The following is a 24,774-nucleotide window of genomic DNA, read 5'->3' on the forward strand; positions in this document are numbered from 1 at the left end:
TAGTTGAAGAATGGGCAGAGGGAATTTCTAGAGAATCATTTCGAGTGGGTGGTGTAACAGGATTTTTTTATCTGGAAACAAATTATCTGGATATTCTAGAATAGAAGTAGTAGTGGTAGTAGTGGTGATAGTGAGGGTGGCATGAAAGAATTCAGTGGTAGGTGTTGTATGAGTGGATGTGGTCGGTTTTACATAAGATTTCTCGCTACGGAGATGAGTCAAGGTATTTACAGTACATCACCGAGATCAACATCCTCACTTTCAGTCTCAAGTTGCTGGCGAACAAGAGAGATGTCAAATTTCTTAAAGTATGTCATGTAGTAAAGTAAGATAATTTATATCAGTAGTTATGAGAATGAAAATGTATAAAATACAATGATGGTATGATGGAATATGAAATATATAATGATAGTGAAGTGGAATATGCACAATGAAAACTGATATGAATGAAAATCGCTTGAATGGAGAGTGAATAAAGTGAGAGAGGAGCGTGATGAATGAAGTGGGAAAGAGGATTGGTTATTATGAATCAGAAAATGCGATTTAGTGAATGCAGGACGATGAATGGTAATGTGAGTCACAGTCTGTAGTGATTATCATAGGATAATCTCTGTAGAAAGTCAAGGTATGGACAGATGAAATGAAGCCATATACTTACATGTACTGAATACCGAAGCGTCATTGAAGGAAGTTGGCTGGCTCGAGGAATAACTTCAGTAAGGGTAAGCCCCTCCCACGCAAAGGAACCGATACGCTGGTTGTAGAGAAAGGGTAATGACGTCACTACTGAAGTCCACCAATCAGAGGCGACCTGGAGCATCAGATGATGACAACTAAGATGTTGTCTGAAGAAGGCAACGATGATGTAGACTTCACTGGTTGGCTGGCCATGGACCAAGGGAAGGCAGTGGAGGTGGTGGGTTGAGGAGGAAGTTGCTGCGTGTGGGTAGTGGGGCTGGCTGGTGACGGTGTTGACTGGGTTGGGGACTGTGTCAATAAGGTGTGGTGGGGGTGAGAGCTGAGCAGTTGGAGAGTGTAGCTTAACAGTTTTAAAGTTATAATTTTCTAAAACAGGACTGACTGAGAGCTGGTTGTGGTAAGTGAATGGTTTACTGATAGTTTGGCCATGCAGCTGCTGGTGAGGACTGATGGGGGCTGAAGGTTGGTATAAAGGTGAAATTCAGGAACTCACTATAGCAAGGTCCAACCCAGAAATACATAGAAGACACAACCACAAGACAGGTGACTGGAGAGGAGTGTGGTAGGTGTGGAGACTGGAGCAGGAACGGAGCACCACCACAAGTGAGGTGTGGCCAAGGGGCAATTTCACTGAAAATATACTGTACTGAGGCACTGTAATTGAGATCCAACTCACCGCTGCCACCAATTTGTTCCACCACTCTTGTAAACCCAGTTAGGAGCAATCCGGTGGTCTTAATGTAATTTCAACGGGAGTTTATTTGGAGATGACAAACACAGGTCAAGCCCATCCTATGCCAGTCCTCCAACTACTCACAGAGCGAGGGCAGTGCGAGGGAAGCTGGGTGCTTGCGTATGCAACGTATGAAATAAACTGATACATTCGCCAATCGTCACAGAGGCATGCACAAACTACTAGATACATATACAGTTATACTTATACACATATGCAGTACACTGCTAGCTTTGGTTTGCAAGTGCTTTAGTCGTTTGCAGTAAATCGTGAGGATAGATAATAATAATAATAATAATAATAATAATAATAATAATAATAAATAATAATAATAATAATAATAATAATAATAATAATAATGATAATAATAATGATGAATCCTCCCCAGTCAAGACGGACCAGGCTTCATAGAAAACAGGGAGGCATGAGTAAGCAGAGTCTCCGATGGAGATACTACTGTATTTCCAAAGATGATTCTAGCCATAATTCTATTACTATGTGACTAATTCCAAAGTCAGAAGATATGCTAGTATTTTTACCACCCGCATTGCAAAGCAAAGGGAGTGGTAATGTTTTCAGTTGAGAGGTTGGCAGGCTGGTTTTGTTTATGTGTAAGTAAACAAGATATCTCATGAACGGCTTGAGCTATGAACATGAAACTTCCAGAGTATCAAAATATGGCCAAAATCTTGGACCAGTTCAAAAATGTGCATTCAGGGTCAAGGTCAAGGTCACCAAAATGGCTGCCAAAGGTCAACTGGTTAACCTTTGGTGATTTTGACCTTGACCCCAAGTGACCATTTTCCAACTCGTCCAAGATTTTGGCCATACATTGATACCCTGAAAGCTACTCTGCTCGCTTACCACCCGCGTTGCGAAGCGGAAGGAGTGGTAATGTTTTCAGTTCTAAGGTTGGCAGGATGGCTTTGTCTGTATGTGTTTTACATCCTGAATTTGCGTTAAATCGGAAATGGAGGTGCAAAATTATGTGCCGAGAAAAAACTTTTTGGCTACATGGGTGGTGAGATCCCATCGTGAGAAGGCATGTACAGTACTTGGTATAATTTTTGATCGATTTGGTGGAGATCTGATTATAATAAGTGATGTTTTTGATGGTTTTGGTCAGTTGTGTAGCTATGGGGGGGCTGTGGAGGGGCCGATCAGACTCTTGCCCCCTCCCCCCTGCTGCGTCACTCATTTGAAATTTCGAATTATTTCTTTTGTGGACAATGTTTAGCATCCCCCCCCCAAAAAAAAAAAAAGGATTGGCACCTCCTCGGCCACCGCCCAATTCGTCGAAACCTTGCTACGCCACTGGATTTGGGGGAGGAAATTTAGTGGCATTTGTAAATTAGAGGGTGGGGGGATTATAGGAGCATTTGTGAATTTGGAGAGGGAATTTAGGGGCATTTATGAATTTCGTGAGGGAATTAAGGATCATTTGTGAATTTGGGAAGGGATTTTAGGGGCATTTATGAATTTCGCAAGGATATTAAGGATCATTTGTGAATTTGGGGAGAGATTTCAGGGGCATTTGTGAATTTGGGGAGGGAACTTAGGGACATTTGTGAATTTCATGTGGCAACTATGTTAAAGCCAGCTGCAGTGATGGCGGGAACAGCTTGAAGGAGATGATGGCTGGACGACTGAGAGAGAGATATTGGAAGTGAGGAGAGAGGATTGATATGGAGAGGATATCCGCGGAAGGGAGGGAAAAACAAGGAGAGAGAGAGAGAGAGAGAGAGAGAGAGAGAGAGAGAGAGAGAGAGAGAGAGAGAGAGAGAGAGAGAGAGAGAGAGAGAGAGAGAGAGAGAGAGAGAGAGAGAGAGAGAGAGAGAGAGTGAGTGAGAGAGAGAAAGAGAGAGGAAAACGAAAGAAAAGGAACATTTCAGGAAAAACCTAGAAAGAGAGTTGAAGGATGGCAGAAGAGATGAAAGAGAAAGTGGTCAGGAGGTAAGGAAGGAAAGAATGTATGGAAGAGGTTATGTGGGGAAGGAGGGAAAAGGAAGAAAGGAGAGAGGAGGAAGAAGGAAAGGAGAGAGAAGGAAAGAGAGGAGAGAGGAGGAAGAATGGAGAGAAGAGGAAGAAAGGAGAGAAAATGAAGAAAGGAGAGGAAAGGAAGAAAGGAGAGAAAGAAGGAAGGAGAGATTAGCGAGAAAGGAGAGAGGAGGAAGAAAGGAGAGAGGAGGAAGGAAGAAAGGAGAGAGGAGGAAGGAAGAAAGGAGAGAGGAGGAAGGAAGAAAGGAGAAAGGAGAGAAGAGGAAGGGAGGAAGGAGAGAGGAGGAAGGAAGAAAGGAGAGAAGAAGAAAGAAGAAATGAGAGAAGAGGAAGAAGGGGAGATGAAGAAGAAGGGAGAGAGGAGGAAGAAAAGAGAGAGGTGGAAGAAAGGAGAGAAGAGGAAGAACGGAGAGAGGAGGAAGAAAGAAAAGAGAGAGGAGGAAGAAAGAAAAGAGAAAGGAGGAAGATAGGAAAAGAGGAGGAAGAAAGAATTTAGACGGGAGGGAATGAGAGAGTTATTTGAGCTTATGAAAGGGAAGGGTACTAGCGAAAGGAATTTGAGGGAGAGGAAGTTAATGACAGAAATTAATAAGAAGATAGACAAGGACAACGAGCGTTGACGTGAACAGCATCTTTATTATAAATGTTTCGACATAAAAATGTCATCATCAGTGATCTGATAACGGGAAACATAAATTCAAGTCAAAACACTAAAAACCATTCACAATATTGTGTAAGTAAAAACACACACAAAAACACACTGTCTAAATATGAAGAAAATAAAATAGGGGGATGGGAAAGAATACTAGAACGGTTACGTAACATAAAAGAGGTAGCCTACTGCAGGCATAGTGTTAATTAGAGATGGATTATGGATCTTTGTATACAGTATATTGATTCTTGCAATCTTAAATTAATATTTGCTAGAATCAATATATATGAAGATCCATAATCCGTCTCTAAATAACACTCTGCAGTACCTCTTCAGGTTATGTAACTGTTTTAGTATCCTTCCCATCCAGCTATTTTATTTTCTTCATATTTAAACCATGTGTCTGTGTCTGTGTTATCATTACACAATGCTGTGATTGGTTTTCAGTGTTTTGATTTGATTTTTTGTTTCCCGTTTTTAGATCACTGATGATGGCATTTTAAATGTCGAAACGTTTGTAATAAAGATGCTGTTCACGTCAACGCTCGTTGTCCTCTTCCGTCTGAAATTGAGGTTCCCTATGAACACCCCACTACCTGAGAAGAAAGACGATTTTATTCCACTGAGAGTGAGCTTCAGGAGGCGGGCAGCATCTAGTCACCTTTTATATATCTCAAGCCAACCCCCAGTCAAAGGCCAACCTCCCAACTGGACTACCCTATCCCCTGCGTCACAGGGAGCCTTCAAGGAGAAATATACTCTTGGAAGAAATGTAGGAGTGATATATGGCGTGCAGTGGAGGAGAAACGCAAAGGGATGGACTTCCAAAGTAAAGATTTTGAATGCAAGACTGAGAGCATCTAGAGAGAAGGCAAAAGTGGATGGCGGAGGTTGGAAGAGTGTCTGAGAGAGAGAGAGAGAGAGAGAGAGAGAGAGAGAGAGAGAGAGAGAGAGAGAGAGAGAGAATCATGATGTGGAAAGGACATTTATAGAGGTCGTAGCCAGGAAGATTTACGAGAGAGAGAGAGAGAGAGAGAGAGAGAGAGAGAATTGTACTTTTATTTTTTTTTCCTTCAACACACACACTCTCTCTCTCTCTCTCTCTCTCTCTCTCTCTCTCTCTCTCTCTCTCTCTCTCTCTCTCTCTCATATACAGTATATACACTGCATCACCTCTCACTCACACTTAACGCACATGCCACAGTACAAAATATAAGAGTGACAGGGCGCCGCGTGCCTCCGCCCCATCCCTAACCTGACTGCCAGTCACACCAGGTAGCCACGAAACCGGTGTACTATACCAGGCACGGTATTTAACGAAGGTTTTTGGATACTTTTTATTTTACTATATACAAGTCTCCATCTTAATTTACTGCTTCGGAAATGTGGATTTTTTTTCACATTGTTTCGACCCATGTACTTCCGATATATATATATATATATATATATATATATATATATATATATATATATATATATATATATCGATTTCGTTATCATCTTTTAGTATAGATTTTTTTCTTAATAAATTTGTGAATGGTGATTTTTATCCCTTCACTCCGATGACGCTTTTTTTTTTTTTTTAATATTTCGCAACCTAAGACGATTTCATTCAAGCTACTATATGCCCCACCCTAGGTTGAGAGAGAGAGAGAGAGAGAGAGAGAGAGAGAGAGAGAGAATCATAATGTGGAAAGGACATTTATAGAGGTCGTGGGCAGGGAGATTTATGAGAGAGAGAGAGAGAGAGAGAGAGAGAGAGAGAGAGAGAGACAGACAGACAGACAGACAGACAGACAGACAAACAGACAGAGACAGAGAGAGGGGGGGGAGTAGAGGCCGAAAAGTACATTATGTCTGCTGATGTCGCTACCAATGTTTATGTTAAGTGCACTTTAGATTAAATGCAGTTATGTCAGCACTGAACTCCCCGCATTCCTCCTCCTCCTCCTTCTTTTTCTTTTTCTGTTTCTTCCTCTTCCTCTTGCTCTTCTTCTCCTTCTCCTTCTCCTCCTCCTCCTTTTTCTTTTCTCTTTCTTCTCTTTCCTCTTCTTTTTTTTCTTCTTCTTCTTTATCTTTTGCATAGTTAAATCTGGTATATACTCTCTTCCCTGAGGTTCAAACAGATGGCGTCACTAACCACCACTACCACCACCATCATCATCATTATCATCCAACTACCACCGCCACCACAATAACTACCATCATCATTCTCATCATCATCATCAACATAATCATCAGCGTTACCACCACCACCACCACCACCTCCAACAAAAAAGAGGTGTAGAAAAAGATTTAATGTAAATTAGAAAACTTTTAGAATTATGTAGATTATTGTGAGAGAGGTTAAGAGTAGAGCTGGCTAAGATAATGAAGGAGGAGAGAGAGAGAGAGAGAGAGAGAGAGAGAGAGAGAGAGAGAGAGAGAGAGAGAGAGAGAGAGAGAGAGAGAGAGAGAGAGAGAGATTAAAAACAAAGTTGTCAGGAATGACAAAGGTATGTAGTAAACTAGACTGTGTGTGTGTGTGTGTGTGTGTGTGTGTGTGTGTCCGTGCGTGCGTGCTTGCGTGTGTGTGTTCTTACCTAATTGTTCTTACCTAATTTTATCTTTACAGGAATGAGTTAAGCTCCTACTGTCCCGTGTCTTAAACCATATTTATCGTACATATCCTTAAAACTGTGAATTGTTTTGGCACACACTATTTCATCCGGTAGTTCATGCCACTGATCAGTTGCTCTATTTGGGAAACTAAATTTCCTTACGTCCTTATCACCTCTCTTCTTATGCAGTTTTTTGCAGTGTCCTCTTGCTGATGCTTCCCCATTGGTTAAGTAATCATTTATGTCTATCTTCTCCTTCCCTGATATGCATTTATATAGCATAATCATGTCACCTCTTTTCCTTCTCTCCTGTAGTGTTGGTAGATTCAGTTTATTTAGTCTTTCTTCGTAGCTTAGATCCCTTAAGCTTGGTACCCATCATGTAGCGGCCCTTTGAACTTTTTCAATCTTGTCTATGTGCTTTTTGAGATGAGGACTCCAGACTACTGATGCATACTCCAGGGTTGGTCTGATCTATATCTATCTATCTATCTATTGCCAGACGCCTCAATCCCGTTTGGGGTGGCCACAAACAAATCGCCTCCAAGTCGCCCTGTCCCCCGCCATTTCACTGCCCTGCTCCCAACTCACACCCCCCTCTCTCATATACCTCTCCACCCCATCCCTCCATCTCATCCTCGGCCTCCCCCTCCCTCTTTCCCCCTCCACCTCACTCACATACACTCTCTTCGTCAGTCTTTCACCCTCCATCCTCTCCACATCTTTCTTAGCATGTCTTCATTTATGTATGTGAATGCTATTCTCATATTTGCAAGCAGTGTATACATGTTCCGTACCTTCTCACTGATGTGGTCAGCGGGAGATAGTCTGTTATTGATAATCACACCTAGGTCCTTCTCTCTTTCTGATGTGTGTATGGTTTTATTTCCTAACGTATAATCCCAATCAGGTCTTTTTCCACTTTTACCAAACTTGATTACATGACACTTTTCCACACTGAAATTCATTTGCCATGTATTACTCCATTCATTAAATTCTTGTAGCTCTTTACAAGAGTCTGAGTTAGTAATTCTCCTCTGAATTTTTCATCATCTGCAAACATATTTAGATAGCTTTCATTTCCAGTGTTACTGTCTATATCATTTACATACACTAAAAACATGATTGGTGCCAGCACTGAGCCCTGTGGTACTCTACTAGTCACTTCTTTCCATGATGAGTAATTTCTCCTTAGTACTGTTCTCATTTCTCTTCTTATGAGAAAATCTTGCATCCAACAATACAGTTTGCCTCGAATTCCTCCTTGATGGTCCAGTTTCCATAAAAGTCTATGGTGTGGTACTGTGTCAAATGCTTTCTTGAAATATAAATAGATACTGTCCACCTATCCTTCTCTTTCCTGTAATGTGTCTGTTACTCTTTCGTAATAGCTCAGCAGATTAGTAACACATGACTTTCCTTTTCTGAAACCAAACTGTCTTTCTGTCATCATACTGTGTTCTTCTAGATGATTCACCAATGCTTTTCTTATAAACTTTTCTAATACTTTGCTTACGGCACTGGTTAGTGATACTGGTCGGTAGTTGAGTGGATTTTGTCTATTCCCTTTCTTGAATAAGGGAACAATGTTTGTTTTCTTCCAAATATCAGGTAGTTTACCTTGACTCAAGGATTTCTTGAAAATTAAAAATAATGGTTTACTTAACTCCTTTGCACATTCACATACTACCCAACATGAAATTTCATCAGGACCATTTCCTTTCCTTTGTCTAATAATTTACTTAGCTCCTCCTGTATTACTTTTTCTGATGTTTGTATTTCTGGTAGTATATGTGGGCATGCATGTTCCACATAATCCCTCTCAATTTTTTTTTTCCTCTGTAAAACTTATTGGAATTTCTTGTTTAGTGCTTCACAAATATCCTTCTCTTGTGTATAGGTGATTCCCTCGTCCGTAGTGGATTGTATTTTATCTTTTACTTTGATTTTTCTTCTGATGTAGCTGTAAAATAGCTTGATTGATCACTACTTTTATTTATGATATCCTCCTCAAACTGTTTTTGGGCTTCCCTCCTTATTCTTGTATAATCGTTTCTTGCCTGATTGTAATTATTATATGGTCTTTCACTATTGTGTCTTCTGTATCTATTCCACAATAAATCTCTTTTTTCTTTTGATTTTTTACAATCTGTATTGAACCATTTCTTTATTTTCATTTCTGCTTCTTTGTGGTGTGGGATGTACTTCTGGACTCCTATTTCATAAAGTTCACAGAATTTTTTATATATAGCATTTAAATCTTGTCCTCTAAGCTCCTTTCCCCAATCAATTTCTAAGAAGTACTTCTTTAGGTCATGATAGTTTCCCTTTTTATCGTTTAGGCTCTGTTTGTAACTTTCGTTGCTGTTAACTATGTTATATGCTATCCTGAAGTTGCAATTTAGTACTGCATGGTCGCTTTTGCCGAATGGAGGATGGTATATTAAATTGTCAATATCGTTTTCTTGCCTAGTAAATATGAGATCTAGCATTGAGGGTACATCGAGTCCTCTTTTTCTGGTGCTTTCCCTTACATGTTGCGTTAGGAAAAACTTTTGCACGAGATCCAGGAGCTTTTGGTCCCAACAGCTTTCTTGGCTTATTATATCTAGAGTATTCCAATTTATATTTGTATCAAAATCTCCAGTTAGTATCATACTTCCATATTTCTCTTCCATTTTATGTAGTAATGCTCTTAAACTCTGAACTGTATTCTCTGCCAGGTCCTCATATTCGTCTCTTTCCCATGTGTTTGACTTGGGTGGCATGTACAAATTGGCTACAATTACTTTCCCTTCAGATGTATTGATCTCTACTGTAATCAGTTCTACTTGTGAGGGTATATCTAGTTCTATTTCTTTGACTTTTAGATTTTTCTTAGTTAATATTATAATTCCTCTTCCTTTTTTTTTTTTAACTTCCTATCTCTTCTCCATATATTATATTCCTTTAAGTTTAGGATGTCATTTGATATCCTTGGTGCTAATTTTGTTTCAGTTAGGCATATTATATGTGGTTCATTTTCTCTGACATAATCATGCATCTCTAATAATTTAGATACCATTCCATCCATGTTTGAGGACATCAACTTAATCATCTTGTTTATATACTTGTCATGACTTGGTTCGACTACCTTTCTCCTTTTTATTCCGTCCTGTTTATGTACCACTTTCGTACCTGCAATCCTATTAATTTGTGAAAAAAAAAAAAAATTATTCTTCTCCTACTCTGATCTTTCCTCATTTTTTGTTTTTGCTTCCTCCCTTTTCTCTTTCAGTAATTCCAGTTCCTCTTTTGTTAGGCATCTTTTTATCCATACATTTTTGAACTCCTCTTTTTTCATAAGATTCTTTGCATTTTTTAGTATCTCCTCCACGGTGTTTACTCTCTGGAAGTTTACCTTTAGGGGTCTTTACTTGCTTCTCTCGTATTTCCCTAACCTTTTGTGTTCCTCTGTGTCTTTGCTACAGATTTCCTCTGATGCTTCTTTCAATATGGTCATTACATTTACCATCTCCTTTTTGTCTCTTGGGATCATGTTTTTTTCTTCTTCCTATTCTATATCAGTGATTACTATAGATTTGTTGATATCTACTGAATCTCTGACTAACTTAGGATTGTTTTGGATTATTCTTTTCACTTCCTTTTTAATGCTTTTTTTCTTCCACCCTTGTTTCTAAGTCTTTCTTTACTTTCACCATTTCAGCATAAGTGGTTTCCACATCATTTTTGTAGCTTTGCACAGCTTCATTCACCTGTGTTATCTTCTCCTCAATATCACTGCTCTGGTCTATCAGACTGCTTACTTGCCTAATTGTCTCTATCATTTCTGAACTCTTCCATAATACTCTCGTGGTTGACTACTGTACTTGCCATTTCACTAATTTTTCTCCTAAGTGAACCCAATTCTACTGTCAGCTCATCTATGGTTGTGTCTTTCTTGTTGACTTCATTTCCTAATTTTTCTATTTCTTCCTTTTGCAAGTACATCTGTTTCTTAACTTCATAATTCTTATTTTGAAAAGCCATCTCTAGTCCTTGTACTTGTTCCGCCAGTTTATTGTGAGTCTCTATTTCAACCAGTTCTTGGTAGAAATCATCGTCCTGCTTTCTACCTTTATCCCTTTTCTTTTCCAAATTTGCTTTACTAAAGTATGTGGTCATTTTGCAGTACTAAAAGCACATATAGTACTTACATTCCCTGGGGCAGTTGTAGACTAAACAAACGATCAGCTGACTGTGCGCATTCTTACTCTTATTTGTTTTCTTTTCTGTTTGAACAAGTCTTGCTTAAAACTTCTTCTTCTTCTTTTTTTTTTTTAAATATTAGAACACCATTTAGTCTAACCTGGTACAGAGCTTGACTCATATAAAGATACTAATTTAGGTAATGCCACTGGCCAAGTTGGCCGTGTATGGAGCGGTGGCGGCGTGCGTCTGGTCTCCTCGGTGCCTCGTGTGTGTGTGTGTGTGTGAGAGAGAGAGAGAGAGAGAGAGAGAGAGAGAGAGAGAGAGAGAGAATAAAAACAAAAACAGAACGAAACAAATACGACAAAGTGAAAGTGTGAAACATAGAAGGTGTGTGTGTGTGTGTGTGTGTGTGTGAGAGAGAGAGAGAGAGAGAGAGAGAGAGAGAGAGAGTAGAAATTCTGTCCGTGTCGGCGGTATGAGAATCATTACGGGCATAAACTGAACGATGAGAGAGAGAGAGAGAGAGAGAGAGAGAGAGAGAGAGAGAGAATAGGAATTCTGTCGGTGTCGGCAGTGTAAGAATCATTACGGACTTAAACTGAACAATGCGAGAGAGAGAGAGACAGAAGAAAGGAAGGAGTGTCTTGGCGTCTTAAGTATTTCTTGAGTCCGTCTTAAGCGACAATTACTTCAGGATATTTCCTTCAGTGTTCTTATACCGCAGATAAGGAAGTGTGTGTGTGTGTGTGTGTGTGTGTGTGTGTGTGTGTGTGTGTGTGTGTGTGTGTGTGTTCTTACCTAATTGTTCTTACCTAATTGTATCTTTACAGGAATGAGTCAAGCTCGTATTGTCCCGTGTCTTAGACCATATTTATCGTACATATCCTTAAATTTGTGAATTGTTTTGGCACACACTATTTCATTCGGTAGTGCATTCCATTGATCAATTGGTCTGTTTGGGAAACTGAATTTCCTTACGTCTTTATCGCCTCTCTTCTTATGCAGTTTTTTGCAGTGTCCTCTTGCTGATGCTTCTCCATATGTTAAGTAATCATTTATGTCTATTTTCTCCTTTCCTAATATGCACTTATATAGCATTATCATGTCACCTCTTTTCCTTCTCTCCTGTAGTGTTGGTAGATTCAGTTTATTTAGTCTTTCTTCGTAGCTTAGGTCCCTTAAGCTTGGTATCCATCTTGTAGCGGCCCTTTGAACTTTTTCAATCTTGTCTATATGCTTTTTGAGATGAGGACTCCAGACTACTGATGCATATTCCAGGGTTGGTCTAATGAATGATGTTATTATCCTTCTTAGCATGTCTTCATTTATGTATGTGAATGCTATTCTCATATTTGCAAGCAGTGTATACATGTTCCGTACCTTCTCACTGATGTGGTCAGCCGGAGATAGTCTGTTATTGATAATCACAACTAGGTCTTTCTCTCTTTCTGATGTGTATAGGGTTTTATTTCCTAACTTATAATCCCAATCAGGTCTTTTTCCACTTTTACCAAACTTGATTACATGACACTTGTCCACATTGAATTCCATTTGCCATGTACTACTCCATTCATGAAGTTTATTTAATTCTTCTTGTAGCTTCCTACAAGAGTCTGTGCTAGTAATTCTCCTTTTGTATTTTTGCATCATCTGCAAACATATTCAGATAGCTCTCATTTCCAGTGTTACTGTTTATATCATTTATGTACACTAGAAACATGATTGGTGCCAGCACCGAACCCTGTGGTACTCCACTAGTCACTTCTTTCCATGATGAGTAGTTTCCTCTTAGTACTGTCCTCATTTCTCTTTTTATGAGAAAGTCTTGCATCCAACAAAACAGTTTGCCTCGAATTCCTCCTTGATGGTACAGCTTCCATAAAAGTCTTTGGTGTGGTACTGTGTCAAAAGCTTTCTTGAAATCTAAATAGATACTGTCCACCCATCCTTCCCTTTCCTGTATTGTGTTTGTTACTCTGTCATAGTAGCTCAACAGATTAGTAACACATGATTTTCCTTTTCTGAAACCAAACTGTCTTTCTGTTATCATACTGTGTTCTTCTAGATGATTTACCCAAGCTTTTCTTATAAGTTTTTCTAATACCTTGCTTACAACACTGGTCAGTGATACTGGTCGGTAGTTGAGAGGATTTTGTCTATTTCCTTTCTTGAATAAGGGGACTATATTTGCTTTTTTCCAAATATCAGGTAGTTTCCCTTGACTCAAGGAAATTAAAAATAATGGTTTACTTAACTCCTTTGCACATTCTCGTAACACCCAACATGAAATTTCATCAGGACCACTTGCTTTTCCTCTGTCTAATCTACTTAACTCCTCTTGTATTACTTTTTCTGCTATTTGTATATCTGGTAGTATGTGTGGACATGCGTGTTCCACATATTCCCTCTCAAATTTTTTTTCTTCTGTAAAAGCTAATTGGAAATTCTTATTTAGTGCTTCACAAATATCTTTCTCTTGTGTATAAGTGATTCCCTCGTCCGTGATGGATTGTATTATATCTTTTACTTTGGTTTTGCTTGTGATATAGCTGTAAAACAGCTTTGGTTGATCACTACTTTTATTTATGATATCCTCCTCAAACTGTTTTTGGGCTTCCCTCCTTATTCTTGTATAGTCGTTTCTTGCCTGTTTGTAATTATTATACGCCCTTTCACTATTGTGTCTTCTGTATCTATTCCACAACAAATCTCTTCTTTCTTTTGATTTTTTACATTCTGTATTGAACCATTTCTGTATTTTCTTATCTGCTTCTTTGTGCTGTGGGATGTACTTCTGGACTCCTATTTCATAAAATTCACAGAATTTTTTATATACAGCATTTAAATCTTGTCCTCTAAGCTCATTTTCCCAATCAACTTCTAAGAAATACTTCTTTAGGTCTTGATAATTTTCCTTTTTATAGTTTAGTCTCTTTTTGTAACTGTCATTGCTGTTTACTATGTCATATGCTATCCTGAAGTTATAATTTAGTACTGCATGATCGCTTTTGCCGAGTGGAGGGTGATATATTAAACTGTCAGTGTCATTTTCTTGCCTAGTAAATATTAGATCTAGCACTGAAGGTACATCAAGTCCTCTTTTTCTAGTGGTTTCCCTCAGATGTTGCGTTAAGAAAAACTCTTGTACGAGATCCAGGAGCTTTTGGTCCCAACAGCTTTCTTGGCTATTTATATCTAGAATATTCCAATTTATATTTGTATTGAAATCCCCAGTTAGTATAATTCTTTCCGATTTCTCTTCCATTTTATGTAGCAAGGATCTTATACTCTGAATTGTACTCTCTGCCAGGTCCTCATATTCGTCTCTTTCCCATGTGTTTGATGTGGGTGGCATATACAAATTGGCTACAATTACTTTACCTTCAGATGTGTCGATCTCTACTGCAATCAGTTCTACTTGTGATGGTATATCTAGGTTTATTTCCTTGACTTTTAGATTTTTCTTAGTTAATATTATAATTCCTCCTCCTTTTTTTAAATTTCTGTCTCTTCTCCATATATTGTATTCCTCTAAGTTTAGTATGTTATTGGATATCCTTGGTGTTAATTTTGTCTCAGTTAGGCATATTATTTGTGGCTCATTTTCTCTGACATAATCATTCATCTCTAGTAATTTAGATACCATTCCATCCACATTTGAGTACATCAACTTTATCATCTTGTTTATATACTTGTCATGACATGGTTCTACTAACTTCCTCCTTTTTCTTCCATCCTGTTTGTGTACCACTTTCGTACCTGCAATCCTATTACTTTGTAAAAAAATTTCTTCTTGTCCTCTTCTGATCTTACCTCATTTTTTGTTTTTGCTTCCTCCCTTTTCTCTTTCAGTAATTCCAGTTCCTCTTGTGTTAGACATCTTTTTATCCATACATTTTTGAACTCCTCTTTTTCCATAAGATTCTTTGCATTTTTTAGTATCTCTTCCACAGTGTTTACACTCTGGAAAGTCACCTTTAGAGGTCTTGTCTTGCTTTTCTCGTATTTCCCTAACCTTTTGTGTTCCTCTATGTCTTTACTACAGATTTCCTCTGATACTTCTTTCAGTAAGCTCATTACATTTGCCATCTCCTTTTTGTCTCTAGTGATTTTGTTTTTAATTTCTTCCTCTTCTATACCAGTGATTACTATTGATTTATTTATTTCTACTGAATCTCTGACTAACTTTGGATTGTTTTGGATTATTCTTTTCACTTCCTTTTTAATGTTTTTTTCCTCCACCCTTGTTTCTAAGTCTTTCTTTACTTTCACCATTTCAGCATACGTGATTTCTACATCAATTTTGTAGCTTTGCACAGCTTCATTCACCTGTGTTATCTTCTCCTCAATATCACTGCTCTGGTCCATAAGACTGCTTGCATGTCTAATTGTCTCTGTGTCATTTTTTAACTCTTCCATAGCACTCTCGTGATTAACTACTGTACTTCCCATTTCACTCACTTTCTTCCTAAGGGTATTCAATTCCACTGTTAGTTCACTGATGGTTGTGTCTTTCTTATTGGCCTCCCTTCCCAGTTTTTCTATCTCTTCCTTTTGCAAGTGCATTTGCTTCTTTATTTCATCAATTTCATTTTTGAAAGCCATTTCTAGTTTGTGTACACGTTCAACCAGTCTATTGTGAGTCTCCACTTCAACCAGTTCTTGGTAGAAATCATCATTTTGCTTTTATCCCTTTTCTTTTCCAAATTTGTTTTACTGAAGTATGTATCCATTTTGTAAAACTAAATGAACAGAGTGTGTACTTACAAAGTATGCACGCTTTCCCCGTCTTGCTGTAGTATAAACAAACCCAGCTGACTCAGCGCATCGTGGTTCTTTGTTGTTTGAAACAGTCTTATTTAAACTTATTATTTCTTTTCCTTTTAATAATGAAAAATCATTTAGTCTAACCTGGTACAGAGCTTGACTCATTCAAAGATACTTATTTAGGTAATGCCTCTGGCCGTGTTGAGCTGGTATGGAGCGCCGGTACAGACGTCCACCTCCGACGATGCCGTGTGTGTGTGTGTGTGTGTGTTACTGAGTCATCGTAGTACAAGAGGTTCAAATCAGCCTTTGTTACGAGGAAAAACTGTCGTAAATTATTTTTTTTTAATTGGACTCGCTTGGTTACGAGGGGAAACTATATTATTTTACGACTAGTTGCGAGATGAAATATATTATTTTAGGATTAGTAACGAGGGAAAACTATATTACTTTAGTCTTAGTCACGAGGGAAAAGTACATTACTTTTAGTCTTCGTTACGAGGGGAAATTATATTTTTTTAGTCCTAGTTACGAGGAGAATCTATATTATTTTAGTCTTAGTTACGAAAGGAAACTATATTTTGTTAGTCTTAGTTGCGAGGGAAAAATACATTATTTGCCTTAGTTGGGAGGAGAACTACGGTATTTTCTTAGTTACGAGGGAAAACTGCATTACTTGTGTCTTAGTTACGAGGGAAAACTGCATTACTTGTGTCTTAGTTGTGAGGGAAAATATTATTTTCCTAGTTACGAGGGAAAACTGTATTGTTTGTCTTAGTTATGAGGAGAAACTCTATCATGTCTTAGTTACGAGGGGAGACTGTGTCATAATTACGAGGGGACACAATGTGTCTTAGTTACGAGGGGAAACTCTTTTGTGTCTTAGTTACGAGGGGAAACTATGTCATTGTTACGAAGGGAAAGTATATTATGTCTTAGTTACGATGAGAAACTATATTTGTCTTAGTTACGAGAGGAAACTATTGTGTCCTAGTTACGAGTGGAAGCTATTATTTGTCTTAGTTACGAGGGTAAACTATGGTAAGATATTTTGTGGCGTGGTGGAAGTTCGCCGTTTGGCCAACAAGAAGGCTCGTCAGGGGGCCATTAGCGGCTGATCCCTGTTTTCTGTCCGGTGGGGGGGGGGCGAGGGGGACGAATTTGTGCTATCCTTTTCGTCTTCATCGTTATCGTTATCGCTGTGGTCGTTGTCGTTGTTATAGTTATCGTTATTTTCATCATCATCGTGGTCTTCATCTTCGTCATCATTGTCCTCCTTCTCCTCCTCCTTCTCCTCCTCCTCCTCCTCCTCCTCCTCATCATCATCATCATCATCATTGTAATTTTCACTAATCCTAATCATCTTCGTGTTTGTTATCTTCAGTCTCCATTTCTCTTTCTTCGTTTTTATCGTCGTCGTCTTCATCTTCATTTGATTCGTCTTCTTCATCCTCATATCCGTCGGACAAGAAGGTTCGTCAGTGAGCCATTATCGGAGGACTGGGGACGAATTTTATCCATTTTCACAGTCATCTTCACACACACACACACACACACTAGTCGGACGTATATCACTGAGCTCCTCTCTGGGGATACCTGCTGTAAGTTGTATCTGTTTATGGGCCAAGCTTGTACTAGTCTAATTTAAGCGGTGACCCAACATAGTAAGACAAGTAATGGCAAAGGAGGTGTAGCCTAACGTAAGTAAACACCTGTAAATCAGTGTCAAGGAATGTGCTGAAATTCATTACCCATCATGCTGGATAACAACAAGGCGAACGCAGTGAGGCAAAACTGTAAGTATAGATTATCTTTTCTTTGAGATGGCTACATATTTTGGAAAGATGCCTGTAGAAAATACTAAAAGAAGAGACAAAGTTAAATAACTTGATGATGACTACTATCCAGAACTGGCTGAAAAGGAATCTTACGGTAAGTTAGTTAAAAAAGTAAATAGACTTGAGAGAACTTTTCAAACGGAAAAGGATAAAATCAAGAATGAGCTACGCAGACAGAAAGGAAAAATTGAGGATTTAATAAAGCAAATAAACAGAAAAGCCACAACAACAGATAAAGTATCAGCTGAGGTAAATTCACTGAGAACGAAGGCTAGTGCAATGGGATGTACAGTTGTCAACCATAAGAGAATTATGGTTGATTTCAAAAATGATACGGAGAAAATCAGGCAAGCCAGGACTCTGATAAACCAAAATAGTAATACTGACGAGAAAATAACACAGGTAAATGAAATGGTGAGAAATTACAATGATGAGGTACAAACTACGTATGCTGAAATGGTGAAAGTAAAGAAAGAGTTAGGTACAAAGGTAGAAGATTAAAACGTAAGAAGAGAACCGAAAGAAATCATAAAAAACAACCCAAGACTAGTCAGGGAAGCAGTAGAGATTAACAAATGTATAGTAATCAGTGGCATAGGTGAAGAAGAAATAAACAGAATCTCAAAGGAGAAAAAGGAGATGGAAAATACAATGAACATACTGAAGCAAGTATCAGAGGATATCTGTGATAAAGATATAGAAGAACATAAAAGGCTAGGGAAATATGAGAGAAGTAAGTCAAGGTCCCTGAAAGTCACCTTCCAGAGTGTGTAAACACTAGAGGAAATATTTAAAAATGCCAACAAACTCATGGAAAAGGGGGAATTTAAAAACGTATGGATAAAAAGATGCCTAACTCAAGAGGAATTGGGAACACTAAAGGAGAAGAGGGAGGAAGCAATAACAAAGAATGAGCAAAGATCAGGGGAAGAGAAGTGTTTTTTTTTTCTTTTTACAAAGTAATTGGATTGCAGGTACGAAAGTGGTACATAACCAGCAAGGAATAAAAAGAATGAAGGTAACAGACTCAAGTTATGGCAAGATGATTAAGATGATGTACTAAAATGTAGATAGAATGGTATCTAAATTATTAGAGATGAAAGATTATACCAAAGAAAAGCAACCACATATTTTTTCCCTGACTGAAACAAAAGTGATCCCAAGGATATCAAACGATACCCTAAACTTAGCAGAATACAAAATATAGAGAAGAGATAGGATTGTTAAAAAAGAGAGGAGGAATTATAATATTAGCAAAGAAAAATCTACAAGTCAAAGAATTATAACTAGATATACCCTCACAAGTAGAACTTATTGCAGTAGAAATTAATACTCGTATATCTGAAGGGAAAGTAACTGTAGCAAATTTATACATGCCACCCAAAACAAACACTTTGGAAAGAGGCAAATATGAAGACCTGGTCGAGAGTACCCTTCAGAGTTTAAGAGCAAGACCCAGTTCTCCATAGAATGGATGTGAAATCTTAAAGAATTATATTAACTGGAGATTTCAATACAAATATAAATTTGAATACCCAGGATGTAAGAAGCCATGACGGATGTTGGGACCAAAAGCTCCTGGATCTTATGCAGGAGTTTTTCCCAACACAACACGTAAAGGAAAACACCAGAAAAGAGGACTTGACCCATTAGTACCAGATCTTATATTTACTAGGCAAGAATATGATTTTGACAATACTGTAAAATGTGTCACCCTCCATTCGGAAAAAGCGACCATGCAGTATTAAACTCCAACTTCAGGATTGCATATGACATAGTAATGAGAGTTACAAAAAGGGCCTAAACTACAAAAAGGGAAACTATCATGACCTAAAGAAGTACTTCTTAGAAATAGATTGGGAAAAGGAGCTTAGACGACAAGATTCAAATGTTGTATGTACAAAATTCTGTGAATTTTAGGAAATGGGAATCCATAATTACATCCCACAGCACAAAGAAATAGATATGAAAATAAAGAAATGGTTCAGTACAGAATGTAAAAAATCAAAAGAAAAAAGAGACGTTGTGGAATAGATACAGGCAAGAAACAATTATACAAGGATAAGGAGAGAGGCCGAAAGACAGTTTGCGGAAGACATTATAAATAAAAGTAATGATCAACCGAAAAAAAAGTAGTGATCAACCGAAGCTATTTTACGGCTACATCAAAAACAAATCCAAAGTTAAAGATAAAATACAATCCACTACAGACGAAGGGATCATCTATGCACAAGAGAAAGATATTTGTGAAGCACTAAATAAAAATTTCTAATCAGTTTTTACAGAAGAAAATATTTTTGGGAGATGATATGGAACATGCATGCCCACACATATTACTAACAATACACGTATCAGAAAAAGAAGTACAGGAAGAGGAAAGTAAATCAGACAAAGGAAAAGCAAATGGGCCTGACGAAATTTCATGTTGGGTGTAGGGTTTCCTTCCCGGGATCCTGGGATCCCGGCCGTAAATGGTAATGCTTTTTTTTTCCGGGACTTAGGTTCAAATCCCGGGATTTTAGGTGTAATCATATGTCCCTGATTTGCTGTTTTGTAAGATACGAAACCACAAGAGAGAGAGAGAGAGAGAGAGAGAGAGAGAGAGAGAGAGTTGACTCAAGTGACAGACGGTAGTCTGACAGTCCCGTAGTGTCCCTGTAGTAGAGAAACTGTACCAGGCCCTCATCACAGTACCACCAACTTCAATTGAAGCTGAAAGGGCATTTTCAGCTGCTGGTCTATTTATCACAAAACTCAGAACAAGGCTCACTGACCGCATTGTTGACTGTTTGTGCTTTCTGAAGAGTTATTTCAAGAACAATTGTTAGTACGTGCATGATTGTGTGTTTGGCTTGTGTACATAAATAAATTTATCTTTTTTTCCACAGGCCATTCAAGTGTTCTATTTACTGTAGGTTTTCGTAAAGTATGGCTTCCAAATGGCATTATATATGAAATTCTTATTTTGTGTAATAGCTCGCTTTGAATGCCATGCAATACTGCAATTATGTTCTACTGTGGCTAAAGAAGCTAGTTTTTCTTACAGTGTGTTTCATGAACAACTTTTAATGTGTGTATTGTTTAATGATTACTAATGAATGACAATCCACTGTTTATTGTGTGTAGGATGCTGGGATCTCTTCAATGTGTTAACTGATTGTATTATTTTTCACTACCATTCAAGTTTTCTTTAGGTTTTTGTGGAGTATGGCTTCGAAATAGAATGATATATAATTATTTTGCTTATAAAAGATAACTTTGAATGCCTTTACACAATTATTATGTTTGTTTCTTTCACGGATATTACAATGAGATTGATTAAGATTTGTACTTATACTTGCACCAGTTTCCAATATAATAAAAAGAACTGTTTCCCAAGTGTCATATTATTTACGAAATTAATTACTTATCAAATAATCTACAGATACTACACTAGAGAAGTTTGTAGCAAATGACATCACTTGGTACAAATATTACCTGATCCGGGAAATCCCGGGATCCCGGGATATACCCAGATTTTTCCAGGAATCCCGGGATGCTAAGAAACGTACAAAACAGGAAACCCTAGGGTGCTACATGAATGTGCAAATGAGTTAAGTAGACTAATATATTTAATATTCAAGGAATCCTTAGGTCAAGGAAACTACCTCATAATTGGAAGAAAGCAAACTTTTTTCCCCTATTCAAGAAAGGGAATAGACAGAATCCACTTGACTACCGACCAGTGTCACTGACCAGTGTTGAAAGATACTGTAAAAGCTAATAAGAAAAGTTTGGGAAAACCATCTAGTAGAACACAATATATGAAAACAGAAATGCAGTTCGGTTTTAGAAAGGGAAACTCGTACCGTATGTTACTAATCTGTTAAGCTGCTATGATAGAGTTGCAGAAACATTACTGAAAAGAGAAGGATGGGTGGACAATATCTATCTAGATTTCAAGAAAGCATTTGACAGAGAACAGCACAAAAGACTTTTATGGAAATTGTACCATCAAGGAGGAATCCAGGCGAACCGTACTGCTGGATGTAATATTTTATCAGAAATAGGGAAATGAGAACAGTACTAAGGGGTAATTACTCATCATGGAGGGAAGTGACTGGCTGAGTTCCATAGGGCTCAGTGCTGGCACCAGTTATGTTTTTAGTGTATATAAATGACATAGATGGTAACACTGGAAATGAAAGCTATCTAAATATGTTTGCTGATGATGCAAATATAGAGGGGAGAAATACTAAAACAGACTCTTGTAGAGAGCTATAAGAAGAATTAAATGAAATTCACGAATAGAGCAATAAATGGCAAATGGAATTCAGTGTGGACAAGTGTCATGTAATTTAGTTTGGTGATGGTGTAAAAAGACCAGAATGGGATTATAAGTTAGAATGTTCAACCCAACACATATCAGAATGAGAGAAGGACATAGGAATGATTATCAATAGCAGACTATCTCCAGCAGACCACATAAGTGAGAAGGTACGGAACATGTATACTATCTATCTATCTATCTACAGCCCTACGCCCTAATCCCGCAAAGGGTGGCCGCAGACAAAACGCCTCCAAGTCGCTCTGCCACATACCATTTGACTACCCTCCCCCCAACTCACCCCCCCCCTCATATACCTCTCAACTCCATCCTTCCACCTCATCCTCGGTCTACCTCTCCCTCTCTCTCCCTCCACCTCACCTACATACACCCTCTTAGTCAGTCTTTCATTCTCCATTCTCTTCACATGTCCAAACCACCTCAGTGTATTTCTCCTAATCTTCTCAACCATGTCAGTGCCGCTGACATGTATACACTGCTTGCTAAAATGAGAATAGCATTCACATACATAAACGAAGACATGAACATCATTCATCAGACCAGCCCTTGAGTATGCATCAGTAGTTTGGAATCATCATCTCAAAAAACACATAGATAAGATTGAAAAAGTTATAAGGGCCGCTACAAGATGGGTACCAAGCTTAAGAGATCTAAGCTACGAAGAAAGACTAGAAAAACTGAGTCTGCAACACTACAGAAGAGAAAGGAAAAGAGGAGACATGATTATGCTATATAAATGCGTTTTAGGGATAGAGGAAATAGACAAAATGAGTATATAACCTATGGAGAAGAATCATCAAGGGGACACTGCAAAAAACTACATAAAAAGAGAGGTGATAAAGACATAAGGAAATTCAGTTTCCAAATAGGGCAGTTGATTAGTACAATGCACTTACAAATGAACAGTGCAAAACAATTCATGAATTTAAGGATATATATGATAAAAGTGATTTAATACACGGGACAGTACGAGCTTGACTCATTCCTGTTAAGATACAATTAGGTAAGAAACACACACACACACACACACACACACACACACACACACACACACACACACAGAAAGCTATACATTATATATATATATATATATATATATATATATATATATATATATATATATATATATATATATATATATATATATATATATATATATATATATATATATATCATCGTGGTGGTCTCCAGTGCTTGTCACATCTGGCTCGAGATGTCTGACAGCAAGTCGTAAATGTCGAAATGAAAGTGACATACCACAGTCATAGGCACCGGGAAAAATAGTGCAACATTGATTGGGGTGTGATTTACGAGTACTTAGGATGAAACAAGCTGCATCAAATACTGATGGATGCATCAACATGTAGTATATTTTCTGAGAGAGAGAGAGAGAGAGAGAGAGAGAGAGAGAGAGAGGTGTCGTGAGACAAGTCTCTAGAGACTTTAAAAGACAAATTTTGAGTTTCACCTCCAGCAGTCTCACAACCACCACTAAGTGTACTCTCTTTACCTGCTCTAAGCATAGTTTTAGTAACATAAACTCTCTTAATAGTACACGGAACATCATCCGCTTAAATGCAAGAATTTATTCAGGACACCAAAAAATAGCCCAGAGATCGCACTAACTGCTCATAATATAGCCCAACCCTGCCCCAAGAAACCCTAAGAATTTTAAATTCTATAATAAGTAAGGGTAATTACTAATAATATTGTTAAATGTGTGAAAATATGCCGGCAGATATATTTATATTCATTTCAAATCAATATTTATGCAAAACAGAAGTCTGTCAAAGCGAGTTGGCGAGCTGAAAGTGAAACACTTCCTCTACCTTTAGCTCGGTTACTCTCTAAATCCTGATTTTTTAATTAATAGCTAAAGGAAACAAAATTTTGACAGGATTTTCGATAATCAGGTGTGTATGAACCTATGAGGTCATAAAAATGATAATATTTTCCAATTAAAAGTGCCGATTCGGTGCCGATTCGGTACTTCGTCGCACCCGGCGCGTAGCACCAGTCTAGTAACACTCTCATCCCTTTCCTGTCTAACTCCCTAATGCAAGAGTTAATAGTTACTTCCAGTCCTTCATGTATGCAATAGGTCAACATTGGAACTGTCTCCCTCTGTCTGTATTCCCTACTGCCTATGATCTCCAGTCTTTCAAATACAGTGTGTTCAGGCATCTCGAAATGAACGCATCTTGAATTTGGCTATGTATTGTCTTGTTTTTTATTTTTCTTGGAAGGAACATTTTTTTTTTTTATGTGCTCGACTCTGGGAATAGGCTTCACAGCCTGCTCACAAGGCCCAGTAGTCCTCCTACATATTATACACCTCTACATGTCACCACTTCGGCGCTAACACCCACCGTCTATATTGAATACATGCTAGGGCTGTCTCATACAGGACTGATGTATTGGTATTAGCGGGTGTATTTTTACATGTCGGCGGGTCTTCTGGTAGATCGGTAGTCTTTTTTTTATTAAATTCAAATCCTTAAACTGTTCCCTGCTTCAGCCGGGATTTGAACATGGGTCCGGTAGGACTGCAGGCCACCTCTCTACCGATTGAACTACCGCCTCCCTGGCCTTTGGTTACTTCTTCCTTACATAAAAATAATAACTACAGGTGCGCAACCACCACAGGTAAGCAATCACTACATGTAGGTAAGCAATCGGGTATGTAATCACTACAGGAAAGCAGTCACTACAGGTAAGCAGTCACTATATGTAGGTAAGCAATCAAGTAGGTAATCACTACAGGAAAGCAATCACTACAGGTAAGTAATCACTACATGTAGGTAAGCAATCGGGTATGTAATCACTACAGGAAAGCAATCACTACAGGTAAGCAGTCACTATGTAGGTAAGCAGTCACTATATGTAGGTAAGCAATCAAGTAAGTAATCACTACAGCAAATAATCAGTACAGGTAAGCAATCAGGTAGGCAATCATTACAGATAAACAA

Source organism: Coenobita brevimanus, chromosome 116 (assembly GCF_032717465.1).
Source record: "Coenobita brevimanus isolate Jiangsu-jjx chromosome 116, ASM3271746v2, whole genome shotgun sequence".
In the NCBI taxonomy this organism is placed as follows: domain Eukaryota; kingdom Metazoa; phylum Arthropoda; class Malacostraca; order Decapoda; family Coenobitidae; genus Coenobita; species Coenobita brevimanus.